Here is a 16,256-nt window from a genome sequence, read left to right as displayed (position 1 = left end):
GCAGGGCTCAGAGCTGCTGCTAGGAAGCAGCCACCGTGCTGCTGAGGCCAGTGGAGAGGAAGGGAAGGGAAGTGGACAGGCCATTTGCACCACTCCTGTGGAGGGAAGGACCAAGGCCCCCCACAGCTCAGGGTTCTAGTTTGCCTATGTGTTAATCTGTTCCCCTTCCCTGTTCCCCTTCAAGTCTTGCGAGGGGGCCTGCACAGCAAGGGGGCTCAATTTCCCCCATATCTCCCCCCACAGTTGCAGCTGTCCAAGCTGCAGCTGTCAGGAGTCTAGGCTTGGTGGGGGGGCGGAAAAGGAGGCAAAACAGAGCCTGCCCTCCCCAGCACTGCGCAGACCTTCCTAGATTGCTTGCTTGGGTCTTGGATGAGCAGGGGCAAGCACTGTCCATGCAGTGGGGGGGCTCTGTTCCCTTCCCCCCACCCCAGTCTCCTGACAGCTGCAGTTTAGCATGCACGCAGCTTTTTGCTGTGGCAAGATCTGGGGGCAAGGGAGAGGTGGGAGAACAAAGCCCCACTGCTGCTTGAACCCAGCTCAGCTCCCTGCAAGACCCAAGCCAGCAAGCTGGGGGTCCCAGGCAGCAGGGGGGCCCCATTTACACTGCCCCCCAGCCACGCCTTTTCTCTCTCCCGTCTGTGACAGCCTAGGGGTGGGGCAGGGCAGGGCAGGGCTGGTGCTCACCTGAAGCACACAGGCACTGGCTGAGGCTAGCATGCCACCCAGGGAGGGATGCTGGGGGACTGAGACCTAACCTGAGTCACAAGGGGACCTGGTACAGACATTCAATAGAGCGCTCTAACCTCAAGCGCTTTAGTTTGATAATGCACCCATCGTCATCTATCTTAGATTGGTGTAACCCAGGCGGTACTCCAAGAGGTACCCCCTCTCCAATTGAAGGAATCAGAGCAGGTCCACAAGCACTGTGGAAGGTGTAGGGACCCTCTTCCCCCTATAGAGCAGAGCCAGATCACTAATGGGGACCATATACCTTTTAATTAGAGAACAGTACTGGGAACATAACCAATATAAACCAGGGTGCATAGAGGACACTACAAACACCCTGAGGGGGAGGCAGGATTCAATAAAGGTTAGACGCTTACAATCATAGACATATTCATCCAGTTGACAAAAGACAGGGTTAACAAAATATAAAACACAAACAGCGGAACAAACAATACTGGTTGGTGAAATATAAAAAGGCACAAAATACAAAATGTCAAATAACAAGGAATATAGGGCCTAGGTACCCGGAGGGGAGGGGGAAAGAGGGAAAACATAATGACCCCTTTCCACTGCAACAAGAATTTCTCCCTGTCACTTCACTCACCCTAAGTCTTTCCAGCTAGAACTTGAACTCAGATCTCCCACATGGAAGGCAGAAACACTACCACACCACCACCAGTGTTGGTGCTAGTCCAAGCTGCTAGGGGTCTTGACCTTTCAGGAGCCCCAGCCTCATGTCAAGCTGCCTGACCTCTTATTGGAGGAGCTGGGAACCTCTCAGGTCACTGCTCAGATCCTTACTGGAGCTGGGGAACCTCTCCTGTTGGCCACAGCCTCTCGTAGGCTATCCTGGAACCCAGTGGGGAGCCTGTCCTGCTGGGTGCACATCGAGCTGCTGAGGGTCCAACTGCTGCCTGCAGGTCCTGCTCCATCAGGTGCTTCTGGGACAATTGCTCCTACCCCGCTGGCCCAACTCTTTGAAACTCCTTCCTTGTGGTCCCTCGCTGGTCTCCCCTGAGTCAGCTGCACTGCCCCTTTTATCCCCCCCCAACTGACCCAAGGGGCCAATCAGTGGACATGGAGGGTGAGTCTCTGGGGCCTGATTGGTGAGGAAAGGGAATTCCAAGCCCTCCAATCATCTTTTACCCTTTCAAAACCCCTGGGCTACATCACTACCAGCTAGCCCATCATATCAGCATCAACCATTCTTAAAGTGCTCTACATGTCGTGAGCTTTTGCTGGTTACAGCTATACAGCGCTTATTGCACAATAAGTGTAACATCTGTACCTAGCCGAAGGCAACAGTCCTTGTAAGAAGAGCACATATTGTTAGCTCTCTCTCTATACTCCTCCTACCTCAAAAAAACCAAGAGATATGGTAATGTTTGTGACATTTTGAACAAAAGCAGTATATTCTGAAGAAGCTTAGAGACTTCTGATCCTACTGGGGGAGGATATAAAAATACAAGTGTTGCCTGTGATAAGTCTTGAAACAAAAAAGGAAGGAACCGAGTGAAATTACAGCATCTCCCACAAACAAGCAATACAGATAGGGTTTTAATTTTAACCTTATCTTCATATATCAAGAACAGTGGTATATTATAAAGAAGAATAAATAAGGTATTTAAATTCCTGAGACACCAAACTTAAATGGAAAACACCCTGGAATCTCAGCCTGAGACTGACATAGATAGCAAGAAGCAGCATCATAATACTGAATGGGAAACTGTTAAGGACAGAAGAAAGACTATACCAAAGTAAAGACAAAAAAATTGGGAGAAGTCACAAAACTAGGGGTATTCAAAAGAATTTGAATGGGACTGAATAGCATGAGGGAAAAGAAAAGAATAAAGTGGAAGGGGGGATATCACAAGAAGCAAAAGGAAAGCAATGTTGGGAATCAAAATAAATAGGAAAATGGAGAAGCAAAGGCATTGTCTAAGGCTAAAAGCAAGGGAGTGCAGGAGGGATATGAATAGTGTAACATGAGAAGAGACTGGGGAGAGGCATGAAATACAGCTTTGCACAGCTCACTTCAGCAAACAGTATCTGACTAACCAGAATGTAATGCCATGACTTACCTGTGGTGAAAGTCAGGGACCTCCCAGGAAGGAGTTCACGACTCAGGCCTGGATGGATTACATTTTTCTTACCATTTGAGGACTAGGGTGCATCGCCACATTTTAAGTAAATGTAAAGGCAACAAAAAAGATCATTTGGGGATCCAAATAAGAAGAAAATTACTGTATTAAAAATGGGGGTGGGGAAAATGAGGGCTTTAGTAAATAAAGTTAATTTTAGGGTGAGAATGCATAATAGAAAAGAATATACCCGCAATACTGTTTTGTTCCTTCTGTATTAAAGAACCAGACATAATCTAGATATGCTTTATTTCTTGTAATACAGAGATGAAGACAGTTACAACCAGTCTCTAGCCAGACTGCTTGCATATTAACATATCTGAACATTAAATAGATGATGATAAGTTATTAGAATTGTTGGCTATTATGTCCTTTGTAAACAAGTAATAACTCCAACCTCATGCAATTCCTGTATATTACTCTTATTATATTATTGTTTTGTTTCTATGGCTGCCTGAATAAAAAAGTTAAAAAGAAATGGATGCCCACATTCTACATTAGGCCCAGCAGCCACTTCTGCAAAACCAGTTCTAGACACCAGAGGCAGAGTAAAAACCTGGTCAGGTTGATCCCACAGATTAGACGAAAGACAGATATTATACCAGAAGGTATGGAAATACCATTTGGACCCCACATTTGCAGCAATACTTTTCCATCTACACAATGGTGCACCTTGTTTAAGAAGACTTGAGGATACTACTATAGATTACAACAAATATCTTAACGCTCATGAATAGGGACCTACCTAACTCATGCCAAGAGAAAACAATTTTCACGGCTTGGTTATAGCCCAAAGAGCTGATTTTATGGTCATTTTGCAGCAGCCCCACCCCTCAGCACTAAGTGGCAGAGAGGCCTCAGGGGGAGGAGAGATTAGGGGGTGGCTGCCACCTTGATTGCTGGATGCCCTTCATGCAGTCCCACCCCTTGGCACTGATTGGTGAAGAGGTGCAAGGAGACTGCTTCCACTTGAGCCAGCATTTCATTTTTATGAAGGGTATTTTTTAATTGATTTCATGGGAAATTGTGACCAATGCCTTTTGTCATAGCAATTGCGAAGATCGCCTTTTTTCACAATTTCCAAGAAAAGTGCAAAACTTCAATTTAAGTAGTTCCCTTCTCATTAATCCATTTCCTTCACGTTATTGCATTGCTGTTGAATGCCAAATTCAATTACAAGCCATAACATTTTCTGTAGCACTAAGCAAGTGAAGTGTAATTTGTGTTCTCAATTATCTGTCTGGATTTTGATAGTGACTAGGAGTATTTGCAGTAAGCCTGTGTTTTTCCCCAGAAGAATATTTGTTTTCATGCATTTGTTCCTGTAGTGGAACTCTCTCTCTCTCTTCCCATAAACAAATGGGCATAACATGTCAATATCTCTTATTGGATACATTTGCCTAGGCCACTTCCTTTGGCAGGTGGTCTATTTATACAGTCCAGCTCCCATAGAGTAGTTGAGATTAATGATGTGGCAGGTACTATGCACCACAGGTAGTAGAATGTGCGATTTAAACAGAAAAATCTATTTTACATCTTGCAAGTTTGCAGAATGTAGTCTTCAGTCTAATACTTGGGGCCCAGCCAGGAAGATTTGATTCTGCATTTTAATGGATTCCAAAGGTTCCCAGTTTTAGGTATTACAATAAATTGTCAGGTTCCCTTAATACCCTAATGAGACGGCAATGAGATGCCTTGCAAAGGGTATGAATCAGGGAATGATTTAGATTAAAGGCAGGATCCAAAGGCAGCAATGACTAGAAACACTGTGACAGCACAATGCTCATGGGTAGGGGAACAAAGAAATAGAATTTGGTTTCTATGTTCAACTTGACTGGTTAAGGTCACAGAACTCCAAAACAGTTAAAGCATTTTGCTTTCTCAAATGAAGGAAGTATTGCTGTATCCAAACTTGCCTGCAAGTATTTTAGGTGGTATTACAATAGGAAGCTGAACAGAGGTGCAATTCAGAATCATAGTCCTACACTTCTGAGCACTCACTGTACAAATATACTTAGACTTCTCTGGTACCAAAGAATTTTCAACCAGTCCAACTCCGCAAAGATTTTTGTGCAGTGACTTTAATGGGAGGTAGGCACACAAAAACAGCTTTAATATTAAATCGTTTTTGAGTTAAACCTGTTACCTGACTGGAAGAGTCAGAGGACTTCAGCATTCCAAAACGTGTCACCTCAGTGTCTAGGATCTCCAGTCTTCTTTCAGTAAGGACATTACTGGTGAACACACTTCCAGTAAATATCTCCCACTCTTCTCCTGTTTCACATTTAGCCAGTCAGCTCTTCACTGTAGATATGCATCGAGTGAGAACAAGCACTTCATTATGGAGCCAAAGTTTGGTTATAGTGGTCAAGCATAAATCTGGATTTATTTCTCACAATTCAAAAATGAAAGTAAAATCAGGCCTATACTCTTTACTTATTCCTTCCTCCGACAGGGACTATTGACTCCCCCATTATCAGTGTTGCTTTGTGTTGTATATCTATCATGTCCTTAGGTGATTCCATGGGCTTACTTCCTCTACTCCATTTTACTATAATAAGTATGATTTTACAAGGTCCTGCAGTCATTGTTTGCATGATCCACCTTTCCATATCCTCCTTTCCTAACACACTGCTCTGAAGACCAGACACCTAGCACATAGGAACAATAAGATTGTCCTTAATCAAGAGCTTTATGGAATACTTAACCTCTTGACTGAGAAGCTTGTCCACTCTGCTAGCTGGAGCCAGTCTTCAGTACCATCTGTTGTCAATTTTCAGGCAGTACTCTAACTCACTGGTTCCCGAACTTGGGATGCAACCCAAATCAGGGTCGTGAAGGGCCTGCACACACACACTCACACACACACAGAGCCCAGGAGCAGCAGGCCGGGTGGGGCTGCAGCACACAAAGGGGCTTCCCCATTCCCGGGCTGCTGCTGCACTCTGCTCCCAGCAGCTCCCATGGCGCTGGATTGGGAGGTCCTGTTGGTGGCCAATTTAGGATTGCAGCAAAAAAGGTTGGGAACCACTGATTGAACTCATATTTTAGTTTCCATTAACGCAATACACAGTTTAAATTATACAGATTTAATTAAATGCTGCATAATACCAACAGATGTCATACCAACAATTCCAAATCAGTAACCTTCATCATTCTAAATTTCCAGCTCAGTGGCCCAACAGCATTGTGCAACTAAACAGCACGGTTGTAAGTTCAAAGTTACTACTTCAGTCCTGGACCCTTGAGAAGCCTTTCTGTCCTCCTAGCTGGAGATCATTAAGCACCACTATTTCCCTCCCACTTCCAGCAACCAGAATGGAGATAGCTCCAAAACATCTTTGAAATTAGCACTGAAGAGAGGTGCTGAAGTAATAAGGATGGCATTTGGTCACAATCTACTTCTTCCCTTTATTTGCTTTCTAAATGTACCATCTTGACAGCTTAAAATGAAATAGTGAACTATTCGGTGGGCAAAGAGCAGAAGTCATCAACAACACAATGGGGAAAGGTGCTAATAGCTTGAACATTAGTTATGTCTATGCAGCAAAATACACTGCTACGTTGCAATGCCTGATCTAACCCCAATAAAAGCAGTCACATAACTGTGTTGGCTGGGTCAGGCTAGTTAGCCTGCTCTGGTATACCAGAGGGCAGTGCCATGTGCAAATACCTGAGCTATGTGACATGTCAACACACCCTAGCAATCATTCGTGGACACATGCTCTTGGCAAAGCTCTCTAGAAAGAGATAAAGCAGTGATACAGTAACAGCCCTTGAAGATCCATTAATGGCATTGTGTGGGTTAAAGAGTATTTCCAAGTTCAGGAAGTTGGAAAGAAGTTCAGGCCACTAGAACTTTAAGGTTTCTTTGTGTTGCAAAGCAAATGCTGCTATTCATATACACAGGTAATTTTCTTCTTGCATTTACTGAGAGGATCACTCAGAACAGTTCTCTACCCATTTGTGATATTAAATATTATCATTAGATATAGAAACTAGTTTGTTAACTTCATACGACTTTTTGCAGCTACCATTTGAATTGAAATCAAACCTAGCAACTGATATTTACAGACAATCATTTCCAAACCATTCTATTCCTCAAAGCAATTTGCTAATAAAGGAAGACAACACTTTTGAAAACTTTTTCAAATTGATGACTTTCATCCCTAATATCAGTTGTCACTTGAAGGCCTTGTATTTCTGCCTGAATTTACATGCACTGCTGGAGATATATATTTCTCCCAAAGAAGAAGCAAAATTCTGTTTACTTTTAACAACAAACCAGGAGCCTCCTTGTATTAGTGCACTTTCTAAAATAACTTCTTTGATTTTATTGTTTTTGACTAGTGTTTGTTATTAGCTTTCTACCCCAAAGAGATTCCAAACATATGGGATATAGGTAGTTCACCAGCCAAAAGTGCCTCCTAACCATTGTATCAAACACCTTGTAATACTGGGAGGAGTATTCTACACATTTGGAAACACTGTAGTAACCTGGACAAAGACTTCAGATATGGATTGTGATCCATGATCACCTTGAGTAATTATTTATTAGGTTTATATACTGCCTGAGCCAAAACAGGATCAGCATGGCTCACAATAAAACTCAGAGCAGTTGAACTGCCATATCCACTTGCATAGACTGATGGATTCCCCACTATATGCAGGGGAGTCACCCCCTTCTGCACTCCGTTTAGCTTGAAAAAGGATAATGTGTTATCTGAAAGCTTGCTAGAAACATCAACGTACCTCCAGGTTGGTTTAATAAATTATATCAACTCAAACCAAAAACGACTCTGTCCATCACTAAAACTCAAAACGTATGAAACAAATAAAGATCCCCCCAAAAGACATCAGTCTAGTTCTGATGTCTCACCTTTCACCTTCTCTACATATCCACACCTTATTTTCCATTTCAGATTTCTGAAACAAACCTTATTATTCTAACAAGCTACAGGGAGTACGGTTTGTGATTGAACTATTTCACACACATTTTTCCTCCTGAGAATGAATACAACTTTTCCTCAATACAATTGAAACCCACTGTGCATCAAGGGAACAGCCTGCACTTAAAATTCCTGAGGCTGATGCATCATTTTGATACTAGACTATGAGAGACAGATCAGGAAGTTTAAGTAAAAATGAAAGTAGTGCAGCTCTCAGCCTTAAACAAAACAACACACAAACACAGATCACATACATCATTCCCAAAGGAAACCTCGAAAGGAGAGAAGGTTCACTGAGCCATGGAACAAGCAAGGACTGCTAGACCCATTAAGTCCCAGGAAAAGCTGAGGGTGACCACAATAATAACCCAGACTATGACAGGAACAATATTGTAAACTGAAATGTTTTAGTTACTGGAGAATGCAGTATTTGTTTTAAGTTGGAGGCGATACCAATGTGATGTTCCAAATGGCTAAGTGCCTTCCCAGTTGCTTGTGGAAGCAGCACAGAGCTCTAAATCTTCATGCAACTGAGACCTTATATTACAACTTCCTTCCCCCACCCCACTACATTTATTATTTGAAATTACTGTGATGACAATGTAGAATTAAAGAAGGTTCCTGAAGAGCATCTGTTGAAGCTCATATAAGTTGGAACCCAGTGGAGAGCCAGTACTGAGGGTGTTATTTTACCTTTGTAGAATCAGAACAGAAAGAGTAACCTTACATGTAAGGACTTGTGTTGTTATAAACCTACAACTAGGGGCGCTTGTACACTTGATGAAAGTAGCCCATTCTTGTGGTTTAACTGCATCACTCTGGACACGTGTGTGTGTGTGGGGGGGGGGGTGGTTATGATTTCAATGAGTTTGTTACGTTGTAAACTAAACCATATTCCCATGTAGTTAAGTTTGCAACATAGCAATTTGTAAGGTTGCAGCCTTTTGACAGCTCGCCCTACCTCCACAGGAGCAGAAGCAGTGAGGGGCCTGATCCTTCCTCCCTCTCCCCATCCCCAACGGGGCCTGCCCATGTCTCCCACAGCTGGAGGGTCAAGCAGCCACTAAGCTGTAGGGGGCCCAGTCCTTCCCTCTGTGGCAGTGGCACTTCCCCACCCCCTGGGGCCTCCCAGCTGAGCTGCTAGCAGGCTGGATGCTGCTACAACTCGGGCTTAGGGAATACTTGAATCAGGCTGGGTTCTGCCTCTAAGCTGGGGCAACACCCATTCACCCAGGCAGCCCTAGGGGGTGCCACCACTGCAAAGGGTAGGACCGGTGCCCCCCACAGCTCAGGGCCTGCCAGCACCTTGCCCCCCCCCCTCCCCCGGGTGCAGGAGAGACAGGCAGGCTCCATGGAAAATAAAAAATAAAAAAAGGATTAAGCCCCCTCACCACTTTTTTTCCCCAGAGGAGCCTGCCCACACAAGCTGCTGGTGGGCTGTGCAGCCCCTGAGCTGCAGGGCCTTCCCTTAACAGTAGTTGCACTGCCTAGGGCCACCCTGGTGGGGTGCCCCAGCTCGGAGATAGCACCCGGCTGGATCCAACTCTTCCCTGAGCCCAGCCAGGGAGCAGCCGGTAATGGGTTAAACAAAAGGCAAATGCTTCTTGTAGTCAAGTAGTAGCATATATCACATAATGCTTAGATTCATGCATCAGCCAACAGTCAGGGAAAGGGTCTGGAGTGGCAAACATGCCAGGGGAGAACAAGATGAGCAAAAGCTCAGCCACCCCAGATAATGCACTTTGAGAAATCCACCAAATTCTCCCTGCTTTTGTTGACATGCAAAACAACGTATCTTCTCTACAAGGCTTTTCCTCCGCTCACTATATTCCAGTATCATTAAACAAAGAGATAATTAAGGGTAGCACAGACATAACCCTAGTTAAGTCAATCTAAGAGTAAAGGTTGACCTAAGTGACAAACTGTACACAAGTTCTGAAAGTTAGATTGGGCAAAAAATGCCCAAACTAACTTCATTCACCCAAATGCATATTTTACACTTAGATTGACCTAACTAGGGTTGCTCAGGAACATCAGATCAGGCAAAAAAATGTCTGGCCTGATCAAACTTTAGCCCACCTAGGAGATAAACTATGTAGGTCAGACTAACCCATGCCTGATCTAACCCAAACTAATGTACCAGTGCCGTTTCAGAAGGACAATACCCCTGCAGACCTGCTAACCCTGCTTAAAAGAAGCTATATAATTGTAGAGTGGGTCCTGGGAATGTGTGTATAGGTTTGCAGCGCAGCCCAGGGCTGGGAAAGCCTAGTGGCTCACATCATTCACAGGCCCAGCCCCAGCCCCAGCGCACCTCCCTCACAACAGGGCTATCTTTAGACCTCTGATCCCTTCTAGCCTCCCCCACCCTGACAACCCCTCCTGCAAACCCACAACCTCCCGCACCCACCATCTGTCCCCATGGACCACCCCCCCTCCGAATCTAGCAACCCTGCCAGGAACTGTTAGCCCCCAAATCCCCTCCCCCCAACAAACCCACTAGCCCCCAAGATCCCACCTACCCTTCCCCACACCTCAACTCACTTAGATTGGGCTCCCAGCACTGGCAAACATCTGTACAGTCAGCACCCAATCTAAAAATCATACTGCTTAAAATAAGCCAAGTGATTGTAGATCAAATCCCAGAAATGTCCCTACACAGCCAAAGTTAATACCCGTCCCTCACAACCTGAACACTAAGTACCGACTTTCTGTACCAACTCATCTCCTTGGGACTATTTAAATTTGGATTGATGCTACTTGGGGAAGTGAGGGAAGCCAGAGAAAAGTTTCCTTCCCCTTTTTCAAGCCCCACTTTAAATCTCCCTAAAGTTACACTGGCCAGAGGCTAAGTGCAAGCATTGTTAGTCTGCCATTTGTGACAAGTCTAAATATTGATGTATCAAGTGTTATAGCAAACTATTTGTTTAATTCTCATCTACCATACGTTAGTTTATTTCCTATCTATGGAGACATTTTACCATCTTGTACCATCTATACATTTCCCAGAGCATGACAAAGGGACTTTGATCTCAAAAGCTTGTGGACAAGGACATTTTTCTTGTGATTTCCCAGTTGTTCTAATAAAAAGTATCATTTTGGAACCAAGAGTTCTAGTTTTTTGTATGTATAAATTAGGTAAAATTTTCTTCTTACCCCACAGTTTGGCTGGAATGAGCTAGAGCCAAATCAATAAAGTCACTAAGGGGAAACTTAGGTGATGGCAGAGCTCTATATCAAGGAGCTAAGTTAACTGCTACAGTCCAACATCCTGCAGTCTACCAGCACAAAAAAACCCTAAAAACAAAAACCTTACCCAAGAGAATCCAAATAGGCACCTGGCTGAATCCTTCACATACACTGATCCAGTGAATTCTTGCCCTGCCAGGGCAAAGGAGCCAAGTATATAAAAGGAAGCTTCAGCCCACCTTCTACTTAAAACTACAAACCTGGAACTCTTACAAAGGAGCAGATGACTAAACTTGACTTCCAGAATGCAGTGCTTCCCTCCTTAAGGTCATTTGCTTCTCTATCTGGAGTCCCAAAATCCCACCAAAACTGTATTGCTAATAACCACAGAGTAAATTTATGTGAAGGCACAAAAGAATTTGGAAAGTTATCTGATCTCAGATGTTTAAAAATCTGTTTTAGAGATATAGCATAAACAATATGTCAGCATGTGGAACTAATGACTAACACCTTTATCCAGAAACTTTATTCAGATATCCAAAACACTGCCTATTATCCAAATACACTAACTTAAAGCTAGTGTTAAGTTAAAGCAACATCAGTTAAAAGAGTTGAAGATCTAGCCCTGTAGCCTTTTTCTGTATACATATCCTGGGGAGAGGGGGTGGGGAAGGGAGATTAGAAAAAGCTCACTTTATAATGGATTCAGTAAATTGGTGTACAAGACAAATATAGGGTCAACACTGTACCTACCTACAAATTTGGGTTAACTGCAGGACAAGGTTCCAAAAATCAAGTTAAATTCTTACTATTGTTGTCATAATTTGTGCAGCTGTCTTGATTTGGCTTTGTTTTTATTTGCAAGACAACAGAAAGAGAATAAGAGACTCCAATTTTTTCTTAAACTGGGTTCCACTCCCAGAAATACAGATACAATTCCTCAAGTTCAATAACAGTTGAGTATGCATAGCCAATAGCTACTAAGAGGTGGGATATAGTTATTAAACAGCTGTCACTCACATGAAACAATGTAGCCATAAAGCAGTAGAATGGCAGTGGAAGTAGCGGCAGCAGCCAGGCAGACACATTCCCCTTCCCAGCCTGTTCCCCCAGGACAGTGGCAGCAGCCACAAGTAAGCTGGCAGACATGCAGGTCACAGGTGAGCCACAAGGGTTGGGGAATGCAGGTGAGAGCTCCAGCAGCAGGGGGAGAGTCCAGATTGGGAGGAGGGGGGGATACTTATCTTTCAGTCCTCAAAACCCCAGTTCATCTTAAATGTGCAACTGCTCCAAACTTGAGCCAACATGAACACTGATCAACATTTGAAAAGCTTAAAGCATAATATGTAACAAAGCCCTCAGTGAGCATTCTGCAAGCCCTGCTCTGCAGCAGAACCAACTGGTAGTTGTCATGACCCAAAGGTCTGATTTTTTGTGTGTGCTTCGGCACTAAGAATTATCCCCGTGGGTTTACAGCTTCATTGCACGGAGGAGTTCTGCTGCGCAGAGAACCCGCGTGCAAAGGAGTGTTCCCGCCACTTTGCAGCGGTCTTTGCAGGGTGCGTTTCCCTTTGCAACACAGAAATGCACAGTGCAAAGAGTTCCCACTCATCGTATGCAAATTCGTGCCCCGCAATTGGCTAGTGCTAAATTATTCACACGTGGCGGCTAGCAATTGGCCTGCTAGCTGTATAAGAGGCTTGAGCAGTTTCCGCCCAAGCCAAAGAGGACTCTGCATCCATCTCGTGGGGACTCTGGGTGTACGCGGCAGGATAACAGAAACCCTGTGTGTTGCTCAGAGGAGTTTGGCGGCCTGATCCACCGCCCACCTCTTCCCGTCTTCGAACAGAGCCTACTATAAGATGTATCGACAAGTTTTACGTGCGCTTGTCCTGGACATCCGGAGTTCTGTCTGCGTGGAGCCTAGCAAACTCCACGTGATTGTTCGTGTTCTGTCTGCGTGGAGCCTAGCAAACTCCACGTGTGTTCGTGTTTTCTGTTGTAACCGCAACTCAAGCAAGTTCTCAGCCTGCACCACGACCATCTCGGTGTAAGTAAACAATCTTAAAATCCACCGTTAAGTGTCTGTGCCTAATTCTAGCTCGGCGACCTCCCTCTCTGACCGGGCCTGCCGGCCACAGCCCGCGTGCAGAGCGACGAAAAGGGCCTGGGGCCTGACCCGGCCCGCACAGTAGTGAGCACTGGTAGTGGTATGTTCTGCCTCCAGATTCCTGTACTCCCCCCACCTTCCACTGGAACTGAGAAACTGGAGGCCCCACTTTTCTCCCAGGTCTGGCAGGAGGGTAGGAGTACTCCAAGAGAGTAAGGGTAGAGGCAGAAAACACAGGAAAGCACCTCAGCTAAGTACAGAGAGTCAGAAAACCCAAGGCTGAATAGACTAGTCTGCAAAGACTGAATCAAAGCTGCAGAGACTGTACTGATAAACAAATGAACACACATTCACTTTTGATTCAGGAAATACAGCCACATGCCTGCAGTGGCTCAAGCCAGAAGCCAGGAGGCACTACAGTATGCCTGCCAGCCATTGCCAAAGAGGAGGGAAGACAGAACCCCTCCAAGACTTTTCTACTCTCCCCACTGGAGGACAGGGGGCATGGCACGTGCTCTGCCTAGGTAGAGGGTAGGCGGGGGGGGACGGTAGTGGCACTGAATTAATAAACACTTGAACAAGAATAGTTTTTTTTCTCTGAAAAACTATAAGCTGAAGAACTATAAACACAGCATGGGCTATGTGTTCACTTACTCTTTCTGCTGCCCTTGAAGTAGCTGGGATTTGTAGTCCAGAATCAGAGTAGCAGGATTCTGCAGAGTGGCTTTTCACTTCCTCTTCCTGCTTCCAGGTGCCTCTGGGATTTGTAGTCCAGTCACAGGCAACAGTAAGTTTTGTCAGGGGTGAGTTTAACCTCTAACTCCCTGGGCCCAGACCCCAGCCAGGGTTTGCCAGGGTGGGGGCAGCAGCCTTCTTTGCTCCAGCTAAGAAGCAGAGGGTTGGGGCCAGCCCTGCTCTCTGGAGCAGACAGCACAGTACAGCCCAGGGATGAAAAGCATGCTGGGGTCCTCTGATTAAACTTGAACCAGGAAAGAGTCAGGGATAGAAGTTTTATAACTGATTTGGGTAAAACTGATTTAAGTCTGATACTGCATTCAACCAGATTTCTCTTAAACCAGTTTCATCCACTTTGAAACTGGTTTATGTGCACTGAACTTCTGTTCTGTTACTGGTTTAAACCAGTTTCTGATCATTTAAACTAATTTATGTGCAACTTCTGTCCCTAGCTTTGGTGACAGTTGCCTCTGCTCTCTGTCAGTGAGTGCTCAGCGTTTCCAAGTCTCTTGTGAACTTCTGTGTCCTGCACCTCTGAACCCATGCCCCATTAAGGACACTCACTGACAATCTATCTCACTTTCCCTACCTCCATCCATTGGGGAAAAATAGAGCACTGTGGGATGCTGGAGAACTGAACCTCCCCTGTTGTGCTCCACATAGCAGTACATATAGCAGGAAATGCTTATTTTTGAAGCACTTTTAAATAGCAGCTGTTTCCCACATAGTAATTTTTGGTGCATTTCCACCATTTCTGGAGCGCTTCAAAGAAAGCGTTACCACAAGCTGCTTGAAAGACCATTAGAATTAACTCTAAGGCAAGATGGGAGGTAAGGCGCACACCATTTGCAAGTGTAATTTTAATGACTTTTCAGTAAAAGAATGGAAACAAGTATTTGGACTAAGCAGCAAAAGCAATTTGGCAAAAATGTCATAAGCCTTTCTTGTGGCTTTGAAAGGCAAGCTTGATTTCATACTTGGAACAAGTTTCAAAGATGAATAAGTTAATATCTGAAAGGTCCACTCATTTTTCATGAGAAATTTAAAAGCCAGGCTCCTTAAAAACCAATGTTCCACCCAATAGAAAATGCTTTTTGTATCCATCTTGCATATTTATTATTTGCATAAAGGCAGGATCATTTTTCTCTGAAGAGTTCTCCTGCTGCTTACTCTTTAATTCTACAGAAGCTATAAATCTCTGTGAGAAAGAAGCAGAAGGAAAAGATAAAGCTTTAGAAATAAAGCATTTGCTTTCATGCAAATACCCCAGTAATAAAAATCATGTGAAAGAGAAACAAGACCTCAGGAAAAAAAACAACCCAGCCAACCTTTCTATTTAGAAGTATCTATAACATTTGCTTGGTCCTGCTTTATTTGAGCATGATCATCAATGTGATTGGTTCTTTCACACTTCCTTTGCAAGCTATAAGCAGCCATAGCAGGTGCAAGGAGAGAAGGTAGACCGTGGATTGTTAACCAAAAAACAGAGACAGAGGTGTATTCCTAAATATAGGGGAAATATTATTCACTGACAGCTTAAACCTCATCATACTAAACAAAAATGTAGGCCAATCTATGCCTTGAGAGGCTTCCTTAACCTCAGCATACCATAAGATTTCATGCACTTTGGATAAGATTTTTCAAAAAACAGGTAACTAAAGCTAAGCCCTTATGACCTTATTTAGGCACCATCTTATTTTAAAATATTGGACTCATTTCTCCAGAGAATTCATACATACAAAGTTAGGAACTGAACTTATTAACTTATATCTGCAAGAGTCATAAGAGATTAAGTGCCAGCTCATGCTTGACCAACTTCGATAACATAAAGGAAGCAGATTTTCATAATACAACAACTGTTTCTCAAAGGTATGTATAGCTCAACAACAAAAAACAAAAACAAACAACAACAACAAAAATCAATCAATAAATCAGATGTCACTTTCTAAAGTTCATCACCATAAGTCAACTTGGAGGAGGGATTGATTGATTGTTTTGGTTGATATAATTCATTATTGAATTATACCAAATGTAACTATTACCAATTATTAAGGAAGGCAAGAATGAACTCCAGTACAGCTAGAATTCTATAAAGAACCAGAGGAGCTCCAGCATAAACACTTTTATTTAGCTTAGGCAGAATTACTTGGACATGTGTGCTAACTAAGGTGATCTAGAGAATCCCTGCCTAAATACTTGGACATCTACATTTTTGTCATTAAAATTACTTGGGTGCCTAAAATTCTGTTACTGAACACGAACAAAAGTAATCTCAGGTCAACTCATGTCTCAGCGCCTACAGCCATCAGAGTTCAAAAACTAGGTGCTCTCGTTTATCTATGTTCATCAAGAAGCCAAATCATGCCCATGATCTAGTGGGCATGTTCTGAACAGAATGAACACATG

This window comes from Alligator mississippiensis, chromosome 2 (genome assembly GCF_030867095.1).
Source record: "Alligator mississippiensis isolate rAllMis1 chromosome 2, rAllMis1, whole genome shotgun sequence".
In the NCBI taxonomy this organism is placed as follows: Eukaryota; Metazoa; Chordata; order Crocodylia; family Alligatoridae; genus Alligator; species Alligator mississippiensis.
Note: the sequence above shows the minus strand (reverse complement) of the source record.